The sequence below is a fragment of the Lepidochelys kempii genome, chromosome 3, assembly GCF_965140265.1.
Source record: "Lepidochelys kempii isolate rLepKem1 chromosome 3, rLepKem1.hap2, whole genome shotgun sequence".
NCBI classification, from domain to species: Eukaryota; Metazoa; Chordata; order Testudines; family Cheloniidae; genus Lepidochelys; species Lepidochelys kempii.
In genome coordinates this window covers 12551359-12578617 of record NC_133258.1, presented here as the reverse complement: position 1 = coordinate 12578617, position 27259 = coordinate 12551359, and the positions used below count along the sequence as shown (strand labels likewise).

General features: G+C 41.1%; 1 protein-coding gene across 5 annotated transcripts in view; it reads left to right on the top strand.

Moving 5' to 3' along the window:
* Nucleotides 1-27259, top strand: part of TFAP2B (transcription factor AP-2 beta) — a 219507-nt gene that overhangs the window by 37625 nt on the left and 154623 nt on the right. The window contains exon 10 of one of the 5 annotated variants that reach the window (XM_073335729.1): nucleotides 3005-3023. The exons of the other annotated variants lie outside the window; for them this stretch is intronic. The gene's annotated coding sequence lies outside the window, so the exon portion shown is untranslated. Of the gene's footprint in view, nucleotides 1-3004; nucleotides 3024-27259 lie in introns of those variants that run through there. 5 annotated transcript variants of the gene reach the window in all.

Sequence of the window (27259 nt, the reverse complement as noted above, 5' to 3'; positions counted from 1 at the left end):
CAGGCAAGTGCCGTTTGAGAGTAATTTCTGCCCCGAGCGTTTCGCCAGGGGCCAAGCAAGCGTGCTCTCTAACTGATCAACCTGGATATTTCATTATTCATTAATTTACTGTTTAACCAAATCCCACTCATTATCAGAGGCAACGCTTGGTGGAGCCCAGTGAACAGTAGCAGTTGGTGTCAGGCGTGGAGAATTGGCCCATTTGATCCTGGGCTGTTTTATTATTCAACACCACTGGCTGAGAAAAAGGCCCATGAATAATAAAGAGCCAAAGCGTGTTTGAACTGAGAAGCATGACACAGCCTTACAAAACAGCAGTTAGAAAATTAAAGGCAAGGTGGCCCAGGCTTTGTTTTTTTTTTTATTCTGGCTGTGGACCCAGACATTTAGAGCCTACATTGTTTTATAATAAAATACAATAAGAACAGCAACAATAATAAATGATTATTACCAACAATAACATACATTATCGTGATCTCACTAGTGTGTTCCCTTCTGATTCCAATTTTGCCTCGCTGGCAGACCTAGGACTTCGATTTTGGGTCGTGATCCTGCAACCACATATACACCAGCAGACCCCAGCAGTTTCATAGGATTAGGCTAAGCCCAGGTTTTCAAAAGTTGCTAGAGAATGGGGGTGCTTCCATTTTGAGGGTGGCCAACTCCTGATAGCTGACGGGGGGCCTGACTTTGAATGGTTGGACACTTTGCACTTCTGAAAACAAAAACAAAAACAAAAACCAGGCTCCTTTCAGATGTCTGATACATGGGATTCCCCAACATGGAGGCACTAAACATCACTAGTCACTTTTGAAAATTTAGATGGAAAGGGTTTCTTGCATAAGAAAGGGTTACAAGGTCAAAGAGAAAAGGAGGACTTGTGGCACCTTAGAGACTAACAAATTTATTTGAGCATAAGCTTTCGTGAGCTATGGCTCACTTCATCAGATGAGTTTTGTCTGAAGCCAGAATGCTGGAGCGGGTGATTTAATACTTGCAACTGAAATATTCACAAGAGCAAGCCTGGAATTACCACAACAAAAACAAGTAACCAACACAAACCACCCCAAAGCCGTTTAAAATAGAAGAATATCAAGTTTTGTGATGAGGATACTCAAATATTCCCTTTGGTCATTCTACAATAATGACTCTCTTTGGTACTTCTACACTGGTATAATTCCACTGAAATCAACAAGGTAACAGCAGGGTGAATCTGGCTCTCTTTCTGCTGACCCCTGCTGTTGACTTTGCTAGGCACACCACTCCTGGCCCTTCCCCCTTGTGATATCACTTTTGGCTCCAGCACTGGTTGAAGGTCCTGGCTGGGATGTAGGAGGACAGGATCTTTCACTACTCTTCTTGCCCCTCCTCCATGCATAGAGCAGGGATTCAGGAGGTAGGATGATTGGCTGTGGAGTGGTAATTGCAGGAACCAGTGTATGTTATAATCACATATTAGTCCTGGTCAGGATCAACAAAGACATCCTAACTGATTTAGGTTTGGTTGATTTGGCTCAATTGGCTATTTAATAAAACAGTGGCTAATTTTACCCCGCACCACATGTCTCTCTTTATTTGTGGCCTGGCATCCAGTAAAGGCATCTCTGAATAGGCCATGTGTCTCCTATTGTGGCAACAGGCATATAGCCATAGACTGGGCCAAATCCTACAGTCTATTCTCAAGCAGAACTACTATGAATTTCAATAGGATTTCTATTTGAATAAGGACTGATGGATCCAGCCCACTGCAAGGAACAAGTTGTAGAAATATTCTAAATTTAGAAATATAAAATAATAAATATCACTGCAGCAAAAGTTGTTTGGGTAAAAGTAGCATTTTATTTTTTTCCCGATGCTACTTGACAGAGATCAGAGGGTCCATTTGAATAAGCAACTGGAAGTTTGTCTATTTATCCAGAGCTTTGCTTATCTCTCTGAATCAAAATTTGTGTAGAAATCTCTCAAGAGCAGGAAGTCTTGCCAGATTTCAGGGGCTTCTACTTCCAGTGTGGAAGCTGGAAGAGCAAAGGAACAGGAAAACTGGGGGTGGAAGGAGCTTAAAGAACTGCAAAAAGAATATAAATAAATAAACAAATAAATAAATGGTTCAGATCAAACTTAATTCTAAGCAGGGGTGAAAATTCAATGGTGTGTTTGTGCATAGCTCCTATTTTTCTGATTTGGTTCTTTCTATTCATAATATTCAATATCACTGTGCAGGTTCATGGATTTCAATGTCATCAGTGCAGATATCCCTTCTTCTGACTTTTGGCCTAGACCGTAATCAGGTCTAATGTCCCAGAGATCAGCCTGCTGGTGTTGAATTTTGCCAGAAAAAGTTTTGTAGGACCAGGACAAATTGCCATTGAAATTAACAGAAGCTATCTGGGCCCAAGGCCTTCCAACAGCAAAATTGTGGGCTCAACAAAGGGAAGAGATAGTCTCTTGGATAGTCTTATGGTTATGATCAAGGTGCTGGACTGGGACTAAGAAGATCAGGATTCAATTCCCCCCTCCACCACAAACCTCCCGTGTGATTTGGGGCAAATCATGCTCTCTCTGTGGCCAGGTTCCTCATCTATGAAATGGGAAAAACAATACTTCTTTTCCCCAAAGGCATATTGTGCTCAAGAACTCATTAATGGTTGTGAGGGGCTCATGCACTGTGTGGTGATAAGGGGTCCTTTCCCCTAACCTTTGTCTGTCTTGTCTCTTTAGTTTGTTAGTTCTTCAGGGAGGGGACTGTCTTACTGTGTTTGTATAGCACCTAGCATACTGGACCCCTGATCTTGGTTAGTTGCCATCATACTGAAATTATTATTTTATTATAATTAATATTACGAGCAGTATCTAAGTGCTGATAGTAGAATCTAGCAGGATAGGAAGGTAACACACCCCAGGGGGTATTTTGCTGTGAGGGAGGCATTGCCTGGGGACAGTCACCTTCCATGATTACTGGTAACCAATTGTGTTTGCTTTGTTTTCTATGTGGTCAAAATGACAGAGGAAGGTCTGGCTTTTCCTGCGTGTTCCTGAATATGACAAGCAGGCATGTGCTTCCCAATGAGGGCTATTGACTGTAAGTGGATGTGAACGTGAGGGAAGGATTACACTGTAGGTGCAGAATTGCTGGTTTAATTGAATGTGATTGTAATTAAGTGTGGGTGTAGCATTGGTAATATAACTGAATGGGAGTGTGAGGGTGTGATTTTAATTAGGTGTGGGTGTAGCTTTGTGAGTATAACTGAATGGGAATGTTGGGGAGTGGGTATGTAACTGAATGTGAAAGTGTCTGAGTGAGTATATGTTAATAGCGGTAAGAGGGGATGATTGTAATTGAAGGTGAGAGTGGTATTAAGAGTGAGGCTGAATGTGTATGTGACTGAATAGACATGTGGTGGAAAGATTGTTAAGAATGTGGGTACAGCAATATGACGGTGACAGAGTGACTGTCAATTGATGTCTCTGTAGCTGATGTGTGTGATATGTGTGTGTATAAACATAACCAAAGTTCAACTGTGGTTTTCTGCAATGAAATGTTAGATTGTACAACCCTGATGTTGGTGAGCATAGTAAGACATAGTCTCATTGACTTTAATGGGGGTAGATGTATCAGTAAGTGCTTAGCACCTTGAGAAAAAGTTGCAAAATCAGGCCCAAATTGAACATATATTAGTGAAACCAGTTGTGAGTAGGGCTGGGCTATTCCCCAAATATTGCCTGTTTGCACAAATAAACCACTTACTATACTTTTGCTATGTTCATACTCCCATTGTGTAAGTTTCCCATCAGCATAGACAACACATTTTCTATAGGAATGTTTGTGGAAACAGAAGTTAAAGTGACTGTTACAGGACATTTGTGGCAACTCTTTCAACTCTTAAAAATGAGTACTTGCACCTGAAACTTGTTAGTAAGGGTACGTCTACACTGCAAGTGAAGGTGTGATAGTAGCATGTGGTAGCTTCAATCTAGCTAGCACACATAACAATGGTCATGTAGATATGGTGGTGTGGTCTTCACCATGCACTAGCATCCAGAGTACAAGTCTACTAGGAACCTGGGTAGACACTTTGGTTGCTAACCCTTGCAGAAGCCCATGGTACCATGTCTACAGTAATATCGTTACCCAAATTAGCTAGATTAAAGCTCCCACCTGCCTGTACTGCAACCACACTTTCACTTGCATTGTAGACATACCCTAAAAGTTACAATCATCCAATCAGGGAATAGAAATAACAACAAATACACTCTGTCTCCAATCAGAACTAACCAGCACAGCTCGAATTTCAAATATCAGATACAATGAACTGCTCCTGGATTATCTCCAGGTGAAGATTTATTCATAGAAGTTATTTGTCAAATGATTTCAAATAATGAATAATCTGTAAGACTTGAAGACCATGCATGACCATAAAAAGAAGGTAAATTAATCAAACAATTCTTTTTTGCTACAAATTATTTGCTCAGCTCTAGTGGTTTGTGTGCCTGAATATTGAGCAATGATCCCATTGTTATTGCCAATACACTGAAGTTTCTTATGTTTTAGAGTTCTTAGTACTGCCTCACACAGAGATGTACACGCGTTTCTTTTCATATACCTTAAGGCTTATCTACACTTGGAAATATACCAAAATAACTACTGCAGAAGAGTTATTTTGGTATGACCACCCATGTGGACACTCTTATTCTGGAATTAGAGTGCCTGAATCAGAAATCAGAAATCAGAAAAAAGTCCTTCCTATTCCAGAATAAGAGTATCTTAATGGGGCTTTATGTTGAAGTAAGTACTCCAAATCTGGAATAATGATTCTGGAATAGCTATTTTGGTAAATTTTCAAATGTAGAGAAGCCCTTAGAAAGGTAGCGTAGGGGCCCAGGGCAGGAGTCAGGAATTATGGCATCTATTCCCACACCTACTACTAGCCTGCAGAAGCCCTTCATCCCTCAGTTCTTCCATAAATGGGTATAATAATACATACCATCCTTTGTGAATCACTTTGCAGTCTACAGACAAAAAATACTATACAAAAGCTAAATATTATTATAGCTTTACAAGCAGATTTATAAGTATTCAAGACTTTTACACCGTCTCTGAAGTATCCTATTCTGCTTTGATGTAAGACGCATATGAGAATTTCATTTATGACACCTAATATAATACTAAGTAGAGGCCCAAGCTGAAAAATACCGATCTGGATCCAGAGTTTGGCATCACCCCCACCTCACACTGCACAAATCTGGGGGTGTCCAAATGTCATAGGATTTATCTATGTAACCCTGAGTTCAGAGAGGTTTTGGCACCTAAGTATTAGGTGCATACTTTGGGCCTGATGCCAAGAGGAGCTCATTTCTCTGACCCCCAAAGTGGGATAATAGTTATCCTAATAGATAAGGATGTGTGTGTGTGCTCTCCCATTGTACTTGCATTGCGCTCTGCTATTTATATCTCACTAGATGCCTTTTTGGCTTTGAATCATCTGCAGAGCTGAGCACAGGCATAAAGAAATGTGAAGTAACCAGAAAAAGGCACTGTGACAGGTGCTATGGTTTAAAGAGGGGCCATTGCCTAAAATAGGGATGTTTGCTATCAGTTTGGAAACACAATGCTATGAAGAGTAGCAGCAGCAGCAGCAGTGAAAATCCTCAGTGGCCTCTGAATCTGGCAGAAAAAGCTGGAGAGCATTTTGCATATGTTGGACACATAGTGTCTCTGTTTCAGTAGACCCAGTTATTAGTGTCTGGGCTTGAGTGCCTACAACTCCCATTGATTTTAACTAGAGCTGTGGATATAAAACCACTGATTCTCTGATCCTGCACCAATTCAAGCCAGTGGCACAGTTCCCGTTGACATCAGTGGTGTATGATGGGGTCCTTCATACATCAGTCTCGAAGAATGAATCACTGCGGATTTCTATAAAGGTTTCAAAGGGAAATGACCTGATTAAAAATAACATGCTTGGGGAAAGTAGTTTCAGTTCCAGACCAACGTCATGAATAGAATCACTGATGTTCTCCCTGGCAAGCCTGCAGTTAACTCTGCTGCAGCCTTGTTGATGAGGTTGACTGAGGTTTGCACCACCCATAAGAAATACAGTTGGAAACGCATTATCCTGGGGGGGCTATAATCCTAGTTGTGGTAAAGGTGTTGAGAGCTTTATATTTCCTGACAACAGGATCTTTCCATAAAGTGAACAGGAGGAGGGATATTACTGGGGTTAGCCAGCTAGTTACTTAAAATTTCTGGTGAGACTATAATCAGATTACTGTACTCAAAAGGTCAAAACTAAGCTTTCTTCTGAACTTTCTTATTATGGGATGAAAGGAAGGATTGACAATGTCCTTCTCAGGTCATGCATTCCTTGTACCTACAGCAATATCAGACAAGACTCTCAGGGGGTGGCAGCAAGCAGCAGAAGCAGCCGCAGAATCCAGAAAAAGTTCTCTGCTTTCCTGAAGACCAAAGTGTGAGCATGTTTTTTGCAGAATAGGGCACAACATCTGATTCATATCTGTACATTGTCATTATAGGCCCCAGTTTTTCAAAGCACTTACACATATGCACAACATTCAGCACATTTGACTTCAGTTGGACTACTCCGGTGCCCAAAAGTATGCATGTACGTAATCCGAGCCATAACATGCTTCCCATTTAAGTTAGAAGATCCATGGAGCAGCAGCTTTCACATGAGAATAACAATAATACTTAGCATTTATATGGAACTTGGCATATTCAAAGAACTTCCCAAACATTAACTAACTACAGGTTTCAGAGTAGCAGCCGCAAAAAGAAAAGGAGTACTTGTGGCACCTTAGAGACTAACAAATTTATTTGAGCATAAGCTTTCGTGAGCTACAGCTGTATGCATCCGATGAACTAATGGCTATTACCTAGGATTTTTGAAGAGCAATATCGTATTCTGCATACCACGCAAATATTGTCTAAAAAATAAACATTTGGGTGCAGGTTCAATCTAGGGAAAAGGAGAGATAACCGGGTCTGTAGTTGACTGGAAAAAAATACCTTGCCCGTCAAAGATCCTCCCACTTCTTCCATCAGCAATTTGCAATGAAATGTAGAAAAATGAATAAATTAAATCATGCTTAGTAACATTTTGATCTTCTCTTCCTTTCTTCTCTTTGTCCATTTTCCCCTTCACTTTTCGTCTCCTCTCATTCCCCTTTTTCATTTCCTCTTTTCATATTCTTTCTTTCTTTCTTTCTTTCTTTCTTTCTTTCTTTCTTTCTTTCTTTCTTTCTTTCTTTCTTTCTTTCTTTCTTTCTTTCTTTCTTTCTTTTTTCTACTTAAGTGTAACCCGTCGGTTACGTTTTACTCCACCTTCATAGTCTACCATAACAATTATGAGAAGGCAGCAGTTAAAGATGAAGTCCTGAAGTCCTGTCCTCAGTGATGACAATGGAAGTTTTACTATTGTCTTCTGTGGGGCCAGGATGTCACCCTAAGTTTCCATGCTTGGCAGGTAAACAACTTATTAAAAAAGGGGGCTTGTTGCTATCCTGCCACTGGTATGAATTTCAGTCCATTTAAGTTCTAAGCTTAACAGAGGTTGTGAGGCTGATTTCTACATGATGGCGTTGACATCAGCTTTGCCATTCAAAGCCCTGAAGATGTAGCTAGCTGTCATCCTGTTTGGAGAAAAGACAATGTGAAAGCTTCACAAGTGAGAAAATATTCAAGGGTATATCCAATCTGATGACAATTTTTGGACATGGAGAAACACTAGGAAACTCAAAAGTCCAGCTACATTGTATTATTTCAGACATAAAGGTGTCTATTATGGGAATCTTCAAGTTATTATTCCACCACATTTAAAAAAACAGATTCTGGAACATCCTCATGCTGGACACTGCAGTGAGATGCCTCTATGGGTGACATTTGCCAAAGATAGTGAAGAGAAGACAAAAGTTTTTGTTACTCTGTCTCAGTGTAAGGAATATTATTTAATTGGCACTACTGCATTGGTGGTGAGAGCCTGAGAATCCCAAGCAGTGCCTTCAAAATGGATTTTGCTAGCCTTTTCAAAGGATCTTGATGATCATTGACATGTACTCAGAAGAGTTGACAGATCTGTGTGATGTGTTATCCAGAAACTGCTTGAGACGTTTAGCCATCATAACTTATCAGAACTGACAACAAAAGACCTCAGCTTCTTTCCAATGAGTCCATCAGAACTTTTGTGAAGATGAATGGTGTGTATCATATCAGTGCAGCGTGGTACCAGTCAGCAACTAACAGGCTAGCACAAAGATTTATTTAAACAATAAAGCAAGGTTTGCATAGTTAATAAGGCATATAACCTAATCACAGACACCTGGACCGTTTCTTATAATTTTATTGAAACATAGCCTGTCATTGTGACAGTACAAAGAAGTCTCCAGCACCTCTAATGGTCAGAAAGCAGTTGCTTACCTGTTTTGACTTGCCGAAATCTTTGAGGATGACCCAAGTGCAAGAACAATGGACACAGGTAGGCCAAGTGTAGATGTGAGTAGCGTTTACGAATCAGGACCGGGACAACTTATAGCCATGTTATGAGGGGTTCCCACTGTGGCCACTGCTGAGACAAGTTCAGTATTAAACGCACAGTGCATGCAGATCAGTTTTTAGCAGGAGCTACAGTGCCTTCCTGGGATGAATCAGCTTGAAAGGTCAAGACGAACCATCCTTTGCATTCTGGCATCCTCTTCATTAATGGAGTCAACTGAAGATTTTGTACCTTTGTGACACTCTGTATCTCAAAGTAGCTCCCTGGAACTCCCATATTTGCCACCGTCATATCATTATGATGTGTTTTGTACAAAGTACCCCTTGCGAGGTATCATTTTAAAGGTCGATCTGTTGAATATTAATATCCTGTTGGATTGTATGTGCTACCATTACACCTGCCGCTATGAAGTATTGCTGTATGTGTCACTGCACTGTGTTGGGAGGTTGGGAACACCCACAATCAGCCTTTCAGTTAAAACAAAGGAACAGCCATCAATAGGCAGACAATCATTAACGGCTTATCAACACACAGTCCACTATTCCAGAGATTTCTCGGAGAAGGCACATACGCCATGGTAGTGGATTTAGGCTAGATCTACACTCGATACCTTACAGCCACAGAGCTATACCGACGCAGCTGCTCTGCTGTAAGATCTCCTGTGTAGCTGCTCTATGCTGATGGTAGAGAGCTCTCACCTTGACATAGTTAAATCACCCCCAACGAGTGATAGTAGCTATGTTGGTGGCAGAGCATTTCCCGTTGACATAGCGCTGTCCACACCTATGCATCTGTCAGTGTCACTTATGTCATTTAGGGGGGAGTTTTTTTCACACTCCTGAGCGACATAAGTGATACCACCAAAAGGGCTAGTGTAGATGTAGCATAACCCATGTCACAGTGAGAATCTTTCTAGCAGCTGGAAGAAAGTATAAAAGAGGGAGAGTGACATCATCACACGGCCTCTCTTCCCTCCTAACTCAACGCCCGGAAGGAGTTCTGGAAGAAAAAGACTTTAAACTGAGGGAGTTTGGTCCCAGGCTGGAAAAGGGTCCAGTCTGTGTACTGAAGAACTGTAAGCTGCTTGTAACATTTGTTCGGGTGAGAAAAGCTGTTTGGTTCAGCTTTTGCTTAGTGTAAAAGCTTAGGACTTAGAATGTGTGTTTACTTTTCATTTTCTTAAGGTAACTGTCTCTGACCTTTATGCCTATCACTTATAATCACTTTAAATCTGTCTTTCTGTAGTTAATAAACATATGTTAATGTTTCAGCCTTACCAGTGAGTTTGTCTAAAGAACTTAAGAAATCTCAGGTTACAAAGGCTGGTGCATGTCCCCCTTCCTTTGACGAAGTGGCAAACTAGATAATGAACTTACACTGGCCAGGTTTCTGATTACTGCAAAATAGTACAGTTCTCGGGTGCAAGACTGGGGAGCTGTGGGGAATTGGCTGGAGCCTCCCTGTTGATGGTTCATATGTGGCTGGGAGATCGTTCATATAATTCAGTTGGGTGTGTCCCTGCCTGTGGATGTCTGTGTGAGTGCAGTGCCTGTCAAAGGATTGTAGCTTGACAGCAGAAGCACAATGTGAGAGGCAGCCCGGGTTGGTGGGTTTTGAGGACTCAGTGGTCCCACAGACCAGGTTGCATCCCGAGGACCCCATCACAACCAGGTTCTCTTTAGAAATCTAACTGACTCCACCACTGTGACACTTATTTTGCTGCACCATACATTGATGTAATATCCAGCACACATTGGACAGGAGTCAGAAGGCCTCCCCAGCATTTGCAGTTGTAGTTATCAGTCTCCAAGAGACACTTCAAGGTAGTCTACCTGAATATTTTAGTTCTAAGCATTCCCATGCTTTGGTAATGGTGCAATGAAAATATCTACACAGATCCTAATTCAGCAAGGTACATACCTAACTTTAAGAAAATGAATAATCCCCATGGAGTTTTTAATGGCATTTTATTGAATGGATGCAACAGATAGATAGATAGATAGATAGAAAAAAATGATAGAAAAAACTATTTCTTTTAGTAGCAAGAAAGATATCACCTGTTGGTATTCTCTGTGGTTTTCCATTGAGTGACTTATCTGCCATGACAATCAATCCTAAATATTTAAGGGATTGTAGCAGGTATCTTAGGTCTTTACCAATTGAAGAAAAAAATAATAATTAAAAAGAAATTTATTCCTGGCCTGTGGCTGTTGTGACTTATTTATTTGGGAATCTAAGTTGGAAACTCAAGAGGACATAGTAGGAGAGTGACAGCAGCTCAGGGAATTGCAGGAAGGTCAGTACATGCCTATATGTGAGGGTGGGAAATGATCTTGGTCTGCAATGCCAATACCTGCTAACCCTGTTGTAATTAGATAATAAAATGTGTGCCCTCTTCTATGAAGGGAACAAACTGTATTGTTTACATCCTATGTTAAATTTCATTTAGACAAATTATCATATGTAGATATTATATCATATGTCATAGATACAATGGTCTGTTACAACATTGCCTTCTCCCACTTGTGCACCCTCCACCAAAGCTGGTTACAACTACAGCCCCTGCTCATGGGATCTGCAGAGCTTTCTCCATCAGTGCATCCCTGGTAGGGTGACCAGATGTCCCGTTTTTAAAGGGACAGTGCTGTATTTAAGCCCTCCTGCAGGTGTCCTGACTTTTTCTGAAAAATGGGCAAATTGTCCCATATTTTCTGACTGCTCCCCATCAGTACGGGCGAGTCCTGCTGCAGGCCAGATCAATGCTCGCCAACTGCCTGCCCACCAGTGGTGAGTCCAGTGGCTGACGATGGACACGGATGTGCAAGGCTGGTGGCAGGGCAAAGATGCAGCGTGCGGGGCTGGCTGCTCCCTCTGCTGGTCTGTCAGTGCAGCCCCTGCTGCGTGCTGGCTCTTGGCCAGCAGGACCTCACCTTCCATCCCATTTCCGTCCAGCACTGGCTGTGCACCGCAAGCTGCGGTGGCTGGTGAGTGTGGGCAGGCACCAGGTAGTGGCTGATTCCGTGTCGCCTCTGCTGCCCACCCACCAACCCTTTATATGCTCCCCCTCTCTCTATCTTCTCCCTGCTTTTCCCCTTCACCCCCCCCACCCCTCTGCTCCTCCATATCCCGCCCCGGTGGGTCACCTCTGACGCCTAGGGCTGTGCGGAGAACCAGGTGTCCCGTATTCAGCATAGGGAAATATGGTCACCCTAATCCCTGGGGTCCCACATTATTTCAAGAGGGGTGCAGAGGAGGAGGTGGAGGTACACTCTGAAGAAGCAGTTTGCAAAGGTTGGTGCAATCTGCACACCAAATAGCTCAGGCGCATCAGGACTCCCTTACCCATGGCTATTCCTAAATGGCACAATCTAGGCCTATATAGGTGGGGCCTGAGCCTGCGAGGTGCTGTGAGTGCCTCCTGCAAGGTGCTGAACACCCTCTGCTCATACGACTTTGACGAGGTTGGAAAAAAACCCAGCACCTTCCAGGGTCAGGCCAACGGTTGGCACTGCCTGGTCTGCATGCCTTTGTCTGTCCCAAAGCCATTCCCTCCTAGCCTGAGCTGAATGGGAGGAGATCCTGTGCACCCCTCACTAGCTACATCCTAAAGCTCTACAGCTCTCAGGAACCAGGCAAACTTTTTAAAGTTTTAAACATTTTAAAGTGCTGCTTAACCATTCCTGCAACAGAAAGCATGCGTGGTCTGTTTTATGGCCAGCAAAAAAAGAAATACTTTACCCAATTTATCCTTAACCAATATGAGGCCAGAGACGAATCCTGACTTTCCTGATGCTGAAATAAACTGTTAAGATCAGTTATTTTCCCCCTGTAAACATCAGCACAGCCATTTTTGTGTATCTGGAATGTAAATGAAAGAGAAAGGATGTTGTTAAAAGCATAAGTCATTTAGAAACACACTCTTGGTTGCTAAAATAATCAAAGTTGTTACAGCTCTCCTTGCAATCAATAGCAAAACTCTAATTGATTTCAATGGGAGCAGTATTTGGCCTTAATTCCTTTGGTACTATCATTGTGAAATCATTGATTCACATTATTGTGTTATATTGTCCCAGAGCTGGCTCCTATTATTTTCCATGTGGACGCATGCATTAAACCAGACTGGAATGGTTCAGATCCAGTGCAGCTCCTTCATAGCTTGTCATAGGAATGGAGTGCCGTGACTGGTGTGTCGTTTTCCTTGTGCACAAATGAATAGGAGTTGCTTGCAAATAGCTGGACCAAATCCTCGTTCTCCCCACACAAGGCCGGTGTATAACAAGGGCTTTGCAAGTACAAATTACATCGCTGTTGAGAGGGACTGAATCTCTTTCCTTGTGGAAGAAAAGGACACAGCTAGGCTAAAGTTACTGATTTTGGGTATAAGATGATTAGTAAGCACAGTCCTCTGCACTTCCTGCTATGCAAGCTTGGGAACTATTGGCTATGCACTGTGCCATATTCCTCCATTCTGCTGTCCCATCAACAAAGATTCTTGTCACTGTCCCACACAGAGCACCACCCTGGAGGTGTGCACTGTAGCACCTAGAGAACTATGGCGTATCCAGATCTCTGGAGTCTCTCTTCTTTCTGGTGTCTGGCCAATTAACTTCAAAGGGCCTTGGACTGGGCCCTAAGTGGCCTGGCTTCCAAGAAAGGATAATGTATATTTGCTGCAGTTGGGATCTTGAGCACCCTTAGAGGGTTTAGGTCTTTGCAATTTGCTCTTCCTATTCCTGGGACGAAAGAAGCGATGGTGAGTGTAGCTCTTACATAAGGTGAAATATGTGTTTCAGCTTCTGACTACATGGGAGGCCAAGAACCTCTTATTCAGTTGGAGCCTCACCCACATTCCTAGGGACGGGATTGACATTAAAATGAGCAAGGGTGATCAACCATTTCATCCTGCAGAAATTCTTCACCTAGAGGGTCATAGAACAGCTGATCCACAAGACAGTTGATAGTGCAAGCAAATTTGTATAAAAATGGATGAGTACTGCAGATTTTCCCTGAGCCCCACATGTCTATTTTCGCCCCCTAAGGTGTTTCCCTCCCTGGAAGTCTCATGTTATCTAGGGCTGTGATCTTATCATCTCTATGAACCTGAGTAGTGTTGGACCAGGTCAATAACTGGATGGGACTTTCAGAAACCCAGATAACAGTAGGCAGTAAAAATAGCTTAAACCACAAAGTTCTGCTCTGGATGTGGACTTCCCTGAAGAGTGGAGGTGTCTGACAGTGGTTTACTGGGAAGTGTTGCTGGTGACTCAGTAGATGATGCTCTCTCCCCTCTAATTCTGTACTGGACCAATGCACTGACATGGTGTTAGGGGGTCACTGTTGCTGGAGGGGCTGACTGTCAGATGAGGTATAAAAGGAGAGTGGGGTGGGAGGAGGTATTTTTTCATGCTTTGTGTGTATATAAAAATATTTTCTACACTTTCCACAGTATGCATCCGATGAAGTGAGCTGTAGCTCACGAAAGCTTATGCTCAAATAAATTGGTTAGTCTCTAAGGTGCCACAAGTACTCCTTTTATTTTTGCGAATACAGACTAACATGGCTGTTACTCTGAAAAGAGAGACTGTTGCTCTTCATAGCCATCAGAATTCCATGACCCTTTGCGTACAAAATATAGATATTAACCTCTGTGTCCTGGCCAAATTCTAATTAAGATTGTTCCATATTACCTACATTCTCAGTGTCAATAGGCTAAGGAATTTATTCAACACTTTGTCTCCTAAAATGTTATATATTGTTGTTGTGTCCCATTGAACAGCTGTGATTTTCCACCCAGAGGTGGCAGCACGTCTATGATGGAAAGGGTTTTAGATCCATGTGCCTCCAGAATCCTAATAAATCATTGGTCTCTCTGCTGTGATTACCAATAAAGATGCTATATATAATACTTTTGCATTTTTAAAAATCTGAAGCCACCACTGCCCCTCCCTCCACGTCTTTTAATACCAAATTATTCTACATATCTCTCAGTGTGCTATTTGGCAGCAGCTCTGTAATTATGAGGCAAACATTCCAAATGAGATATTTGGAACTGAGTTTGAAATGTTTGTTTTCTCCTTCCTGCCGAGAGGATTTATCTAAATAAGTAAGTAAATAAATAAATAAAATGTTCCCTAAGTCAGAAGATTCTTTGGTCTTATCCACCTCTTCCAGGTCTTTATGACAGGAAGGAAGGTTTGGCAGTTCTTCATTTCCTATGAGAATATCAGAACTTGGAACAATAATGGAGTCTGGAATTGCTCGTCATGAAAAGTGTGTTGAAATTATCAGCAGAATAGGAAGGAAAATGCACCAGGTGAGATCAGAGATATAAACATAATTTTCATATTACAAAATAGGTTTCTTTCTTTAAATGGCATGAAAGGCTAATCCATCTGGTATCCGAGCTGTATATTTATCTGGTAATATATTTCACTTCAAATAACTCCATCCTATATTACTATGGCAATACATTTTTGTTTGTCTGGAGTTTTGTCATTGGTATCAAATGCTGAACAAAGCTGTTTATTCCAACCATACAGATGACAGTTGTAAGGGACTGCGGAAGACTTCGTTACGTCCTAGCTAGGGAGCTTCCGCTTTCTCGAGGCCGCCCGGTTCATGTAGGACATGGGGAACCAACTCTAACCGGTTTTAGGCCGGTTCTGTCTGCCCTGCATGGCCCTTTGCCAGGTAGCGGAAAGCCCTTTAGGAAAGTATCTAATTATATATTCATGAGCTGTTTCTGTGTAGTGCTTATTATGGCTCGCAGTTTACCCCTTCGTTGGACTCCATCCCAGGCAAAGCTCCGGTGTGCTGGGTTCTCTGCCTCCGTGACAGCAACGCTTGGAGTCCCCGTTGCGGGTGTGTCACTAACCTTCAATAAAGCCAATAACTCGCTGCTTAGCTGCGTGTGGGTCTCGTTTTCCAGAGTACCTTTGCCGGCCTGCGGTGCTTCGAACACCTTGGCCCAGAACAACAGTCCACTGGCAATAGGTAATGAACAGTGACTGTAGACCTGGACATTTATAAGACAAAATAGCAAAGAGTTTAATTTGAATGATCTATCTATCGAACAATAAGCTAAATGAATTGAACAACCAAACTCAAAGTGAATAATCATTGATAATATTGCTATTATATTCATCTTCACTTCATCCTCTCTTTCTCATTGTTATTCTTATTAATTGTGTAACATACATCTATAGACAAGATTGTAAGTTTTTTGCATCAGGGACAATGGTTTTCAATGTGTCCTGTACTGCACCTATCATGTTTTTGGGTGCTACAAAATAATGAATGAATAAGAAGAACAATAATTTTTAAATACGATGATTGATATTTTTGCTGAAATACAATTCACAGTTAAAAGCCCAGAGATCTCAGCAGAATAAATCTTTCCATCACATTGGTGTAAGCCCTGTGGCCTGAAGCCCTACAGAGTCGGGAGATAACTATTGCCATGTGTTGGTGAAATGGGAGAGGAGTGGCCCAGAGTCACTTGAGAACTCCATAAGGGAGGGAGCTCTCTGCCAGCATCTGTTGGTGAGCCACAGAAACTCACTGAATGCGCTGGGCCTCATTTTCATTTCAGTTATGTGGTTGGTTAAGGGTGTCTGGTTAAAATACAGTTAAGTTTTGCATTTGGGGGCAATATAATGCTATTGACCCTGCTAGTAAATAAAGGAACATGAGATCTACACCAAATATGCCTGGGGTCCCTGACAGAGAACATATTCAAGCACAGTTGGTAAGGTATCCTGGACAGGGCTAAAAGGGGAGAGACAGGGGAAAGAAACTCCTACCTTCTGCTGGAAGTATTTCCCTGGTGCTAAGGGGTCTGTAAGGGGGTCCTAGATATCACTGATTGCTCTTTAGAGAGCAGAGCTGAGGCAGCTTTGAAAAGACAGACAATGAAGTGCTGAGGCAGCTTCAAAGCAGCAGACAGCACAGAGCAGAGGCAGCTTTGAGATGATGGATGGTGCAGAGCTTAGGTGGCTTCAAGGTGATGAATGCTGCAGTGCTGGGGCAGCTTCAAGGCAGCAGACACTGCAGAGCTGAGGTGGCTTCAAATCTATGGATGGCCCAGACCTGAGGTGACTTCGAGGTGATGGACAGCACAGAGCTGAGGAGGCTTTGAGGCGATGGATGGTGCAGAGCTGAGGAGTCTTGGGCTGAAACCACTAACAAAGCACCAGTTTTCCTAAAGTACTCTGGTGCGGGCCTCCCTACCATCAATTAAAACTGAAATCACTTCAGCTAAGTCAGATGGAGGGGCCTCCAGAGAGGCCCAGGCAGCACTGACCTGCCAGATTCTTTGGACTCCACCAACCCAAGATGACAAACTGAGAATAGGGAGCTGGGGAGGAGGGTGGGAGCTAGAATGTCTTAGCCACTCACAACTGCCGGAGGAGGATGAGGTTGGGATGATTGTTAAGACACCTTAAGGGGTGGGATTATTGCCTCACATTCTTAATTCATTAAATTATTGGTTTCCCCAAGTTTATTTCGATGTATCCCACCCCACTAAATAAAGTTGTCTTTGGCCTCAGTGCTTGGGAGTGGGGAACTATTGCTCATCAAGGTTGCCCCCAAGGTGGTGCATATAGTTTCCCAGGTTTCTGGGCATGAGCTCAGGTGGGTGTAATATGTCTTCAGAAGGAACCCATAGAAAATTGAACCAGGCCCTTTTTGCTGCTGACAACACCTGGCAGAAGGGTTTCTTTGATAGAAATAAGAAAACAGTTTTAATTATGAAGAGTTTTATGATTGCAAGAAAATGTTATGTTTTGTTTAGTGTAGCACATATAATAATTCTGTATTCAGCAATGGGCTGAAGATGTTCTGAGGGACAGTTTGATTCCTTTTTTGTTATAGAGTAGGATGAGTTAACCTATTGACTGTAATGCATCTCTCGGTGTGAGCAAGAATATCTCAAACTGGCCTTACACAGGAAACTAATTTGTATAATGCATTTAAGGGGGTTGAACACATTTCAAGCAGCTAGGTACCTTGTCTTCATTTGAAGTGTTTGTGAAGGGCCAATATGCGCAATAACTTTGACCTGAAATAGTTAGCCTCATGCTTTCGTTCAGATTATCCAGCATTTTCCTAGATTAATTCTTAAAATTCAGTGGTAGCTTTCCTGGATACAGAGAGACGTTCCATTTAGCCCGCTCTACAGCGCTAGCTAAGAGGCAGTTGGCTTTTAGCTCATGCGGTAGAGGCTCATGCACTAAGCTCCAGAGGTCCCCGGTTTGATCCCGACTGCTGATGACAAGGGTCTGTTCGCGTTACAACTGCACTGAAGTCAATGGAGTAATACTGGTGTAAAGTTAGTATATGTGAGATCAGGATCAGACTCAAAATCTCAGTCTTCAAACTCTACTAGGCTTCTGTTACACTCCCCAGGCAGATCATCCAGGTTACATTGGTTCTAACGGGCTCCCTTTTCAGCTGCATTATTCTGTAATCTCTTTCTCTTAGGTTTTGGATTTTCTGGCAGTGCACACATATCCATTCTTAAGGAAAGCAAATGACTACCAGGGACACTGAGACTCATATTTATCAACCAGAGAAGAGTGAGTTTACACACATGTAAATGACTGCACTAGCTGCATGGCAATGGTAAATAGACCTATGGAATCCCTTTACCCCAGGAGCACAAAGACCGGGGTATTGCCTGAGCTGTAAAGTAGAGATGTAAATAGAAAGGTGGTCTCCTTTTGCCTACTCTCGGCTTGTGCTCCCATGCAGGGAAGGGCACATTTTTAGCCCTTATTGTCTTGCAACTCACAGACGTTTTGCATTCATTCATACATTCCCTAGCCCACTCTCCCTTCTCACCTTCTCCCATTCACTCCCCGTTCCCTCTCTCATTCTCTGTACTTGCACCTGCAAAACAGTAATCCATTCTAAAAAGTCCAGGATACTGAGATAAGGGCAATTCCCAAAGCAACCAAGTACTGAAAGTACCATGCTGGGAATAAACAACAAAAAGACTAGTCATTTCAGAGCAAATGCCACTCGGTCGGAAGTGGTAAAACTAAAATAATAAGCATGCCAATAATTCTAATCAATATGCCTCCTTTGCATGTCAAGCTACAAATGCAGAACAGAGTTGGTTAAAATGCATGTCCTGGGACATTTTAACATCTGGAACTTTTTATGCATTCATGAAGATTGGGACTCAGATTTGAAAAGCTGTTTGAACAAGTGTGTTGATGCCCATAAGGTTTGTGTGTATATATATATATATATATATATATATATATATATATTATACACATACACACATATATATATAGATAGATATACATGCAAAACCATATGTTAATAAGGATGCTTTATATATATATTAAAAACATATGTTAATAAGGATTATATATATATATATATATATATATATATAAAAATCCTTATTAACATATGGTTTTGAATCGCTGCCAACATCTTTCCAACTGGGGACAAAGTGTAGGTTGCTGGCATGCATTACTAAAGCTCTCTTTGGAATGGAAATTTCCCAATGCTAGTTCACAGGTTAGTTTGGTGTTTGATTTAATCCAAATGGCATTAAAAAGCTGGGATTTATTGGAGTCCAGAATGAGAGTTTATGTTAGTAATTCTCACATTAGTATTTTTCTGTTGTTAATCAAGATGATTATTTATGTTTGAAACGCATCTGACATGGTAGAACTGACAATAAAGGGACTGATCCAATCTATCTAATGTGCTTTCATGGTTCCCATCACTTGTATCTAAGCACCTCACAAATCTTGAATGTATTTAGTCTCTTAACACCCCTGTGAGGTAGAGATGTGCTGTCATCTCCATTTCCACAGAGAAATAAGTTACCCAATGTAACACAAGAAATCTGTGGCAGAGTAGGGAATTGAACCCAAGTTCTAAACTAGTTTCTAACCATTAGACAATTCTTCTCCTACACTTATTGAAGGAACAAGATACTCCGATTAACTTCAACAGCCATTAAACCAGGCTGTAAGGTATTGATTCAGCAGAGTACTTACCATATGAGTAAATTTAAGCACATGAGCAGCCCCATTGACATCAGTGGGATTACTCATATACTTAAAGTTATGTACATGCTTAAGTCCTTGCTGAATTGGGGCTGCATCTCCTGTTGGCTTTAATGGAGTTTGTGAGTACCAAGTACCTCCCAGCATCATACCATTACAGTGATCTCTGAATCCATGAACCCGTATTGTGCAGATGATCAGTTTCAGTATCATAAACTCCACAGAGCTGTAGGAGAATGCAATATTACTGTAGTTCAGTTCTTGGTAGAGTCTATGCTGTGTTGCGCCATCTTATGTTCTCTTCTATTACACAAAGTAATGTCCATTAGAGGAACAAGGGAAGATTGTTTCATTTATGACTGCAAATGGGATTGAAAGGAACAATTCCTACCCGTTTGTAAAATGAGAGGAACTTGCCCAAAGCCACAACAGAGAAGGCAATTGAATGCTGGTCTTCTACCTCCCTGGGTAGCACTCTAATCACTGGACCACCCTCCCTTGAATGATGGCTTGATTTTCAAAGATACTGAGCACCACTAAATTCACATTGATGTCAGTGGGAGCAGCTGGGTGCTCAGCACTTTTGAAAATCAGGCCACTTATGTAGGGCAGGGATTTTCAAATGGGTCTGTCAGCCCATAAACTTTCTAGAGAGTTGAGTACCTCACTCCTTTATGTCTCTTTGAAAATTCCAGCGTAGGTACTTAAATATGGATTTAGGCCTACATTTTCAAAAGTGATTTAGTAATTCTGGGTGACTCAAGTTACATTTTTGAAATCTCATCCCTGGAGTCCACAAAAATGGGCTGGAATTCTTGAGAGAAGAGCCTCTTTCCTGAGATTTCTGGCACATCTGGTTCTCATCCTGCCAGGGGAGCTGCCTGCCTTGGGAAACTTGGTTTGCAATGTTGTTGTAGCCATGTTGGTCTCAGGAAATGAGAAAGATAAGGTGGGTGAGGTAAAATCTTTTATTGGACCAACTTCTGTTGGTGAAAGACACAAGTTTCATCCTATTTGTGATACTTTAGCATTTTCAGTTCCTGTCCCAGCTCACAACCAGAAGTAAAAGACCATTTCAAAATCCTGATAAAGCTCTGGTTTGAGTTTAGGTGTAAAAACAGACAAAGATTCATCTGCTTTCTGTTGTATTTGCATTGTTGGCCAGCCCTTTCCAATAAAGATATTCAAGAGTAGATTAGGTAAAACTTTTATGGGGTTTGTGTAGAGGACTAGGGTAAGAGGACTGGCTAGAAAAACTAGGAGGTTCTGCTCCCAGGGGTATCATCTATGAGTCTGTGATTAATGGGGGAATGGTTTATTCCTGCTTCATGATTCCTGTGCATCTACTGATTCATATCACTTATTGCTCATTATGGACTTGCTCGTCAGTAGTGCTGAACACAGAAAATTCTAGTTGAGATCCACGCATGCGTAACACTGCCGGTAATCTCTGAGTAAGCCTCACAACGTTCCATAACATGGTTTTAGTATGTAAGGTTTACAGCTGGAAAATTGAGGGTGAGGTGCTGAATTATTTGCCCAAAGCCACCAAGGAAGTCAGTGTCAAGACTGGAATTCAGAAGTGCATGGTTCGTGGTCCCATGCTTCTTCAACTAGATCATACCTCTCTAGCAAACCCCTAGATAAGTATGCAGTATTGTCAGTAGGTCTCTTCATTTAGCTCAAGCTACACACAGTGTTCGGACTAGGACCATGGCGTACAGTGTTTCTTGCTTTAATGCTGAAACATTTTGTATGTGCTCTTTTTAAGAGATAGCAATCAGGATGTGGTCATGTGGAAGTATAAATATATGCCCCTGTGAGGTTGTGGAGCTAGAAACAGTGAGGTATGCATAAATATTTCCACCCTCTGGTATTCATGGCTATTAAATTAGCTTCTTAGGCTGCATTCTTCAAAGAATAATATTTTTTTTTCCTGTGTCAGTGAGCAGGATTGGCCTAAATTTACATTGGGGAATGAGAATTGTGTTTCAATTTGTACCTCGTCCATCTTGTTCTACCTGTGACGGGTTGGACCCCTTGGGAAGCCACCTGATGTGCTGAAATAGCACTGAATCTATCTGTTCTGCCAGCATGGGCCCCCTTTAACTTGTCTTGCTGAGCCAGGCTCTTAAAACCTCCTCTAACACACACACAGGCAGGGCCACACCCAGTTGCAGATCAGCTCTGGGAAGATTCAGCTTAAGAGACTTGCTCAAGCACTCAGATGTCCACCTCCCTTGGAGTACAGACCCAAAGATATATGATGAAATTCACCTCTTCCCTCAATGTGGAGGAGGGCATGGGGTCCAACCCGTCACACTACCTTAGTGCAAAGAGGGGAGGATGAGTATAATGTATGGTCAGCACAAGCTTCCAGTGTTACAACCTATCTAGATTCAGCTTCCAAAGGGTGTAAACATAGATCAGGTGAAAAGACTGAAAATGAATCCCAGATGAGGGGGTTGAAATTCGGTAGTGACAGGAGTCAGTTTCCTAATGTGTCTGTCTTTAGCTGGAAAGGAACCACAAGGCAACATGATATGCATGGCTAATCAAAACAGTTTGCAGGGAGCAAATCACACTTCAAAATCTGCTCAGATACATTTAACGAAAAGTTAAAAATGAGTATGTCCTCTTGATGATTTCATGTTGCATAGCAGATCTATGCATAGCAGGTCATAGCAGATCTGATATCAAATATTGAAATCAGGGGCATTTTTAGTAAAAACATCGTCTGAAAAAAAACCAACAGTAAGCACATGTCCTTGCATAAAAATAGATATAATTACACTAAGTATAAAGGAGCTATATGTTGTAATATTAGAATATTGCAAATTTTCATTTTGTTCCCTAGGTGGCTTCCAACTTCCCAGCAGATATCGCAATGACCAATGCACAATCTAGAGTTATGGTTAGTTCAGATTAAGTGACAAGGACGTGAAACAATAACAAGATTGAATATTCTGGAGTTAACAAAGAACAAGATGGTTAATTCTTGACGTATGTTACCACAACTCTGCAAGGCAATATTGCCAAGGGAATAAAGCATTGGCCTGGAACTCAATAGACCTGGGTTCTTTTGCTTTTCATGTCATTGGTTTAGTGATGGACTTTAGAAAAATCACTTCACTTTCCTGTGCCTCAATTTCCCCATTTGTAAAATAAGGAGAATGATATTTACCTCCTATATAAAGCATTTTGAGATATATGGGGAAAAACACTATACAAGAGCTAGGTGTTATTATCAACATCAAAAACTAATTAATTTATTAATTTAAAAAGTCAAAACCAAAAATATTGCACCAAGCCAACCTTTTTACCATGAAAAAAGACAAGTTCTAGAGACTCCAAAAGTTCACTAGGGACTTCTCTATTGCTCTCAATTTTACATAGAAGGTGCTCAGATACAATGATGGTGGTGGCCATATAAAATCCTAAAATAGGTAAATAGATAATAGTTGAAATCAGGGGAGCTTGAACAATTTTTATAGTGGAGGGCCGAGAGCCATTGACCCAAACTGTAAACCCTGTATATAACAGAAACCCCTTCAAGCCAGGAGGTGCTGCAGCCCCCCTACCTTCACCCCCACACCATACCCCTAGTTCCAGCACCTATGGTTAAAATAAATATATATTTGCCTAGGAGGTTGGATGCTTTAGGAATTTTTAGTGGGGTGCAAGGTCTTTCATTTCTAGGTCATTTATGTCCATTTGTTCACAAAGGTGATATCAACTATAGGCTAAACTGGTTAAATATATAAGAAGAGATATATGTAATTAATAAATTCAATTGTAAAAATGTAATCAATAGATTGATGTTTTCTGATTTGACAAGGGTGATTACTGGATCACCACTAATGCCTTGGTTTTCCCAGTATTCATTTCACTTAACAAAAGGTCTCCTTTGAAGCAATTTATATTTGTTTCTAATCAGAATGCCCCTTTCCATTTCATTGTTTCTGCTTGCTTGAATTATTATTAGCTCTGATTTTGTATAGTCAAAATGTTACAGATGTGGCTGCTAGGACGGCAAGATTCATGGGTTTTGGATATTGTGCCACAATAAAAAGAACTGGAGGGGAGAGTGAACTGGTGTGATGAATAATGGCAAATGCTTCCATCACAAAAAATAGTTCTACCAGCCCTATTGGCAAAATAGGGAGTTACAGAGCTATCAGTGATCAGGATGAAGATTTTGACTGATAGCTAAATGTGCGGTTCCCTTAGAGGAGTGATCCAGCTTTGGACTGGTTATATGTGTGGCTATCAACGATCACAATGAACAGCTGTGCTCTGTGGTAGCTGCTTGTAATGTCTTTGGTGACTCAGGGCACATCTCCACTCAAAAGTCTTAATGGACACATATTGAAAATACCAACACAAAAAAAGTAACCAGGCACAATCATTGTCCTACCCAGATTTGGCATCTTTGCAGAAGATGCTGATTTTGAGACTGACGTAGTAGTCTTGTAAATCTGTTGGCAATGTCACCATATACTCTGGTATACCGTCTTTCAATGGCATGGCATGGTATTTCCTGGGACAAAATAGAGGCCATGGGCCAGATCAGAATGGTGTAAATCAATGTATCTCCATTGACTGAGGATCTGGCTCAAAGTCTGTACTTTTCCTTAGGAAAGTAGCACTATATGTATTAAAACACATGGGATGAAATCCTGGCACTTATTGAAGTCAATGGCAAAAGCCCCATTGACTTCAATAGGGCCAGATCTCAGGCTTGAACAATATTTTAGTTACAATGACACCCCTTCCAAGTGTGGTGTGGCACAGCGTGGTTCATGATATTTTGTCTATCAGTGCATAGACTTGCGTGCCCTGAAGAATAAAACTTTGGGCTTTGAAGGAACTTGTTTTCCCCATAGCTGAATTTGGTTTTTAAATCTGTGAGCAAGGTGTGGACCATAGCTGTTCATATGGGTGCACCAGTACCTTGGTTTAACGGAGCTTCGGACAAGGTACAGCATAGATTGTAGTCTTAGGTGCAGGAATCAGTAGATAAAAATCTATGGCCTGTATTATGTAGCCTGTCAGACTACATTAGCAGAACAGTCCCATCAGACCCTAAATTCTATGAATCTAGGCAAAAAAAAAAAAAGTCTCTTAAACCAGGGAAACAAATTTTCCATTGTGAAACAAGGATATGAAGTAAATATCATGGGAGCAAAATGAAAATAGCAAGGAGAGAATTCCCAATAACTGGGAAGAATTATAGCACTGTCCTCCACCCCTAACAAGGATACATGGAGTCTAGGTTTCATTTCTGAATTAACAAGAGAATTCTGATCTTAGGGGAATATCTAAAACATAAAATCTAAAATTAACATGTTGATGTTAGGCAAAATACAAATGAGTAAGGACCCAATTACCAATAATCTGGGGAATCACATAGGGGATAGAAGGAAATGTGGTTTGTTCAGTTTTTGTATGATTGACTTTTCATTGCACCAAGGAGCTCCACTGAAATGCATTCTTTTCTGGCTTCTGTTGAACAAGGTTGATCCTTCTGATTGAATAGTATAGACTGAGCCAATCAGGGAGGTAGGAAATAAACCATATGATATACATGATTTGACCTATCCTAGTGTATCAGGCTCAAACTCAAAATACCTTGACAACACAAGTTTGATACAGTTTCTGGTTTGCCATGTGTTAAGAAGCTTCTGTTGACTCTTCGAAGGCTGGGGGGAAAATTGAGCAACCTCTACTAGCTGGTGGTGGATGGATGCATTTTGATCATGAACCAAAGCTGATTTCAAGTACTATTCTGGTTTCACATAGCTTTAGTTATGACCCACCATTCCATGTTTGGCCTTATCTGAATCTTGTGTAATACCATCATTAGCCATTAAGACTACAACACGCAAAAGTGTGAATATGTGTGTCGGTGTGAGTCTCTGTGTGGGTATGTGAGAAGTGGTGTGCAAGCAAGTAAAAGTGAGAATAGACATCATTTTATGTATAGAGCCCTTGTCCTCCCGCTTGTGGTCTTGTAGTTAAGGCATTGGACTGAGACTCAAGAGTTCAGGTTTCCATTCTCTGCTCTGCCACACATTTCCTGTGTGACCTTGGGCAAGTCAATTAATCTCTCTGTGTCTCAATTACCTATCTGTAAAATGGGGATAGGTATTTTTCTTGTCTACTTAGGCTGTAAACTCTTTGGGGAAGGGACTATCGGTTAATATGTGTTTGAAGACTGCCCAATACAATGGGACCCCAATCTCAGTTGCAGTCTCTAAACCTAGTGGTAATAATAATAATAAGTTTCTCCCATTCCTGTGTTATTATTGAAAGAAAGAAAGAAAGAAAGAAAGAAAGAAAGAAAGAAAGAAAGAAAGAAAGAAAGAAGAGAAGTAAAATATAAAACAATCCCTTTAAAGCTATCCAGTATTTTTTATGCAACAATAAGAACAATAATAGAAATATAATCAGATTTCTGAGTTCTGCTGATTGAACTAGGTTCTTGTAGCAATTATTTTGTACTTTTTTTTTTTACTATCTACCCATTATCTTTTAAATGTGAAATAATATCAGCAATAACCAGGAAAAAAAATTTACATTGCCTAAGTATGGCCAGTGCGCTAAAAATGAGCCCAAATGATCATTCCAGATTTAAACATTTCAGAACTGGGAGTAGGGTTATGTTTCAGATTCCAACCCTGTATCTGAATTTTGCTACTAGCCTTTATATGGGCCAACTCTCACTTACTTCAGCTGTCCTTGGATCAGGCTCTGTAGGGGGATAATTGAAAACCTCGGATATGAAATTCCCACCCCAAAATATGGGGCATTTGATGTCTTGGATTCAAGATCCTAAATTTTCAGCTTAGCCCATTTCTACCATATACCTAATAAAGGTTTCTAGTCTTCCGCTCAATGCACTGATTTAAAGTCAGTGGAGGGTCTCTCGATTTGCACCTTTAAAGTGTGATCAGATTCTGGCCCATTGACTTCAATGTAGTTACTCCTGACCTACTGGGAGAGTATGTTTTTCTACATCACAAACTGATGTGCTTCTATTTAAGGTAAGTTTTATTTCACTGGCGATAGATATAAAGTGTGGGATGGATGCTGTCTTTAAAAAACTAGTCCCAGCACTTTCCCCCCTTTGTAATGCTGCAGTTAATGAGGCAAAAGGCATCGCTACAGATCTAAACATGACAATTCGGCAACTTTTATTTCCTTAGTTCAGCTGAATTTGTTATTCTCATACATTTTTATAATTGCCTTTTTTTTCCCAGCTATCAAGTTCACACAGGTAGAAGAAAGGCTGTTTTGGATCTGAACTTGATGCTGGAGGTTGTTAGAGAGATTATGTAAGAGAATTCAAAAAGCTTTCCAAACTGTTCAAATAGCAGAACATTTCTAGTACAGTGCAGGAACATAAAAGTGAAACCACAAACCCAAATCATTTTGCAATTACTGACAAAATTGTGCACTGGCAGAAAATATGAAGGAATAACTGGAGCAGAGGAGGGGTTTTGCTTTGGTGGCAATAAAGTGAATGCATCTTGATTCTTGAAACAACTGAATACATGTATCCCCTTTCTCTGCATTAATGATTTCCCTTGTATTTATGGAGCAGGTATAAGATAAAGGCAAAGTTAGCACCAAGTATAAATTAAATGATGGATGTTACAGTTCCCTTTTCTGAAACTAACTCTTATAACCTTAGTTTAGAAGCTTAAATGTAGAACG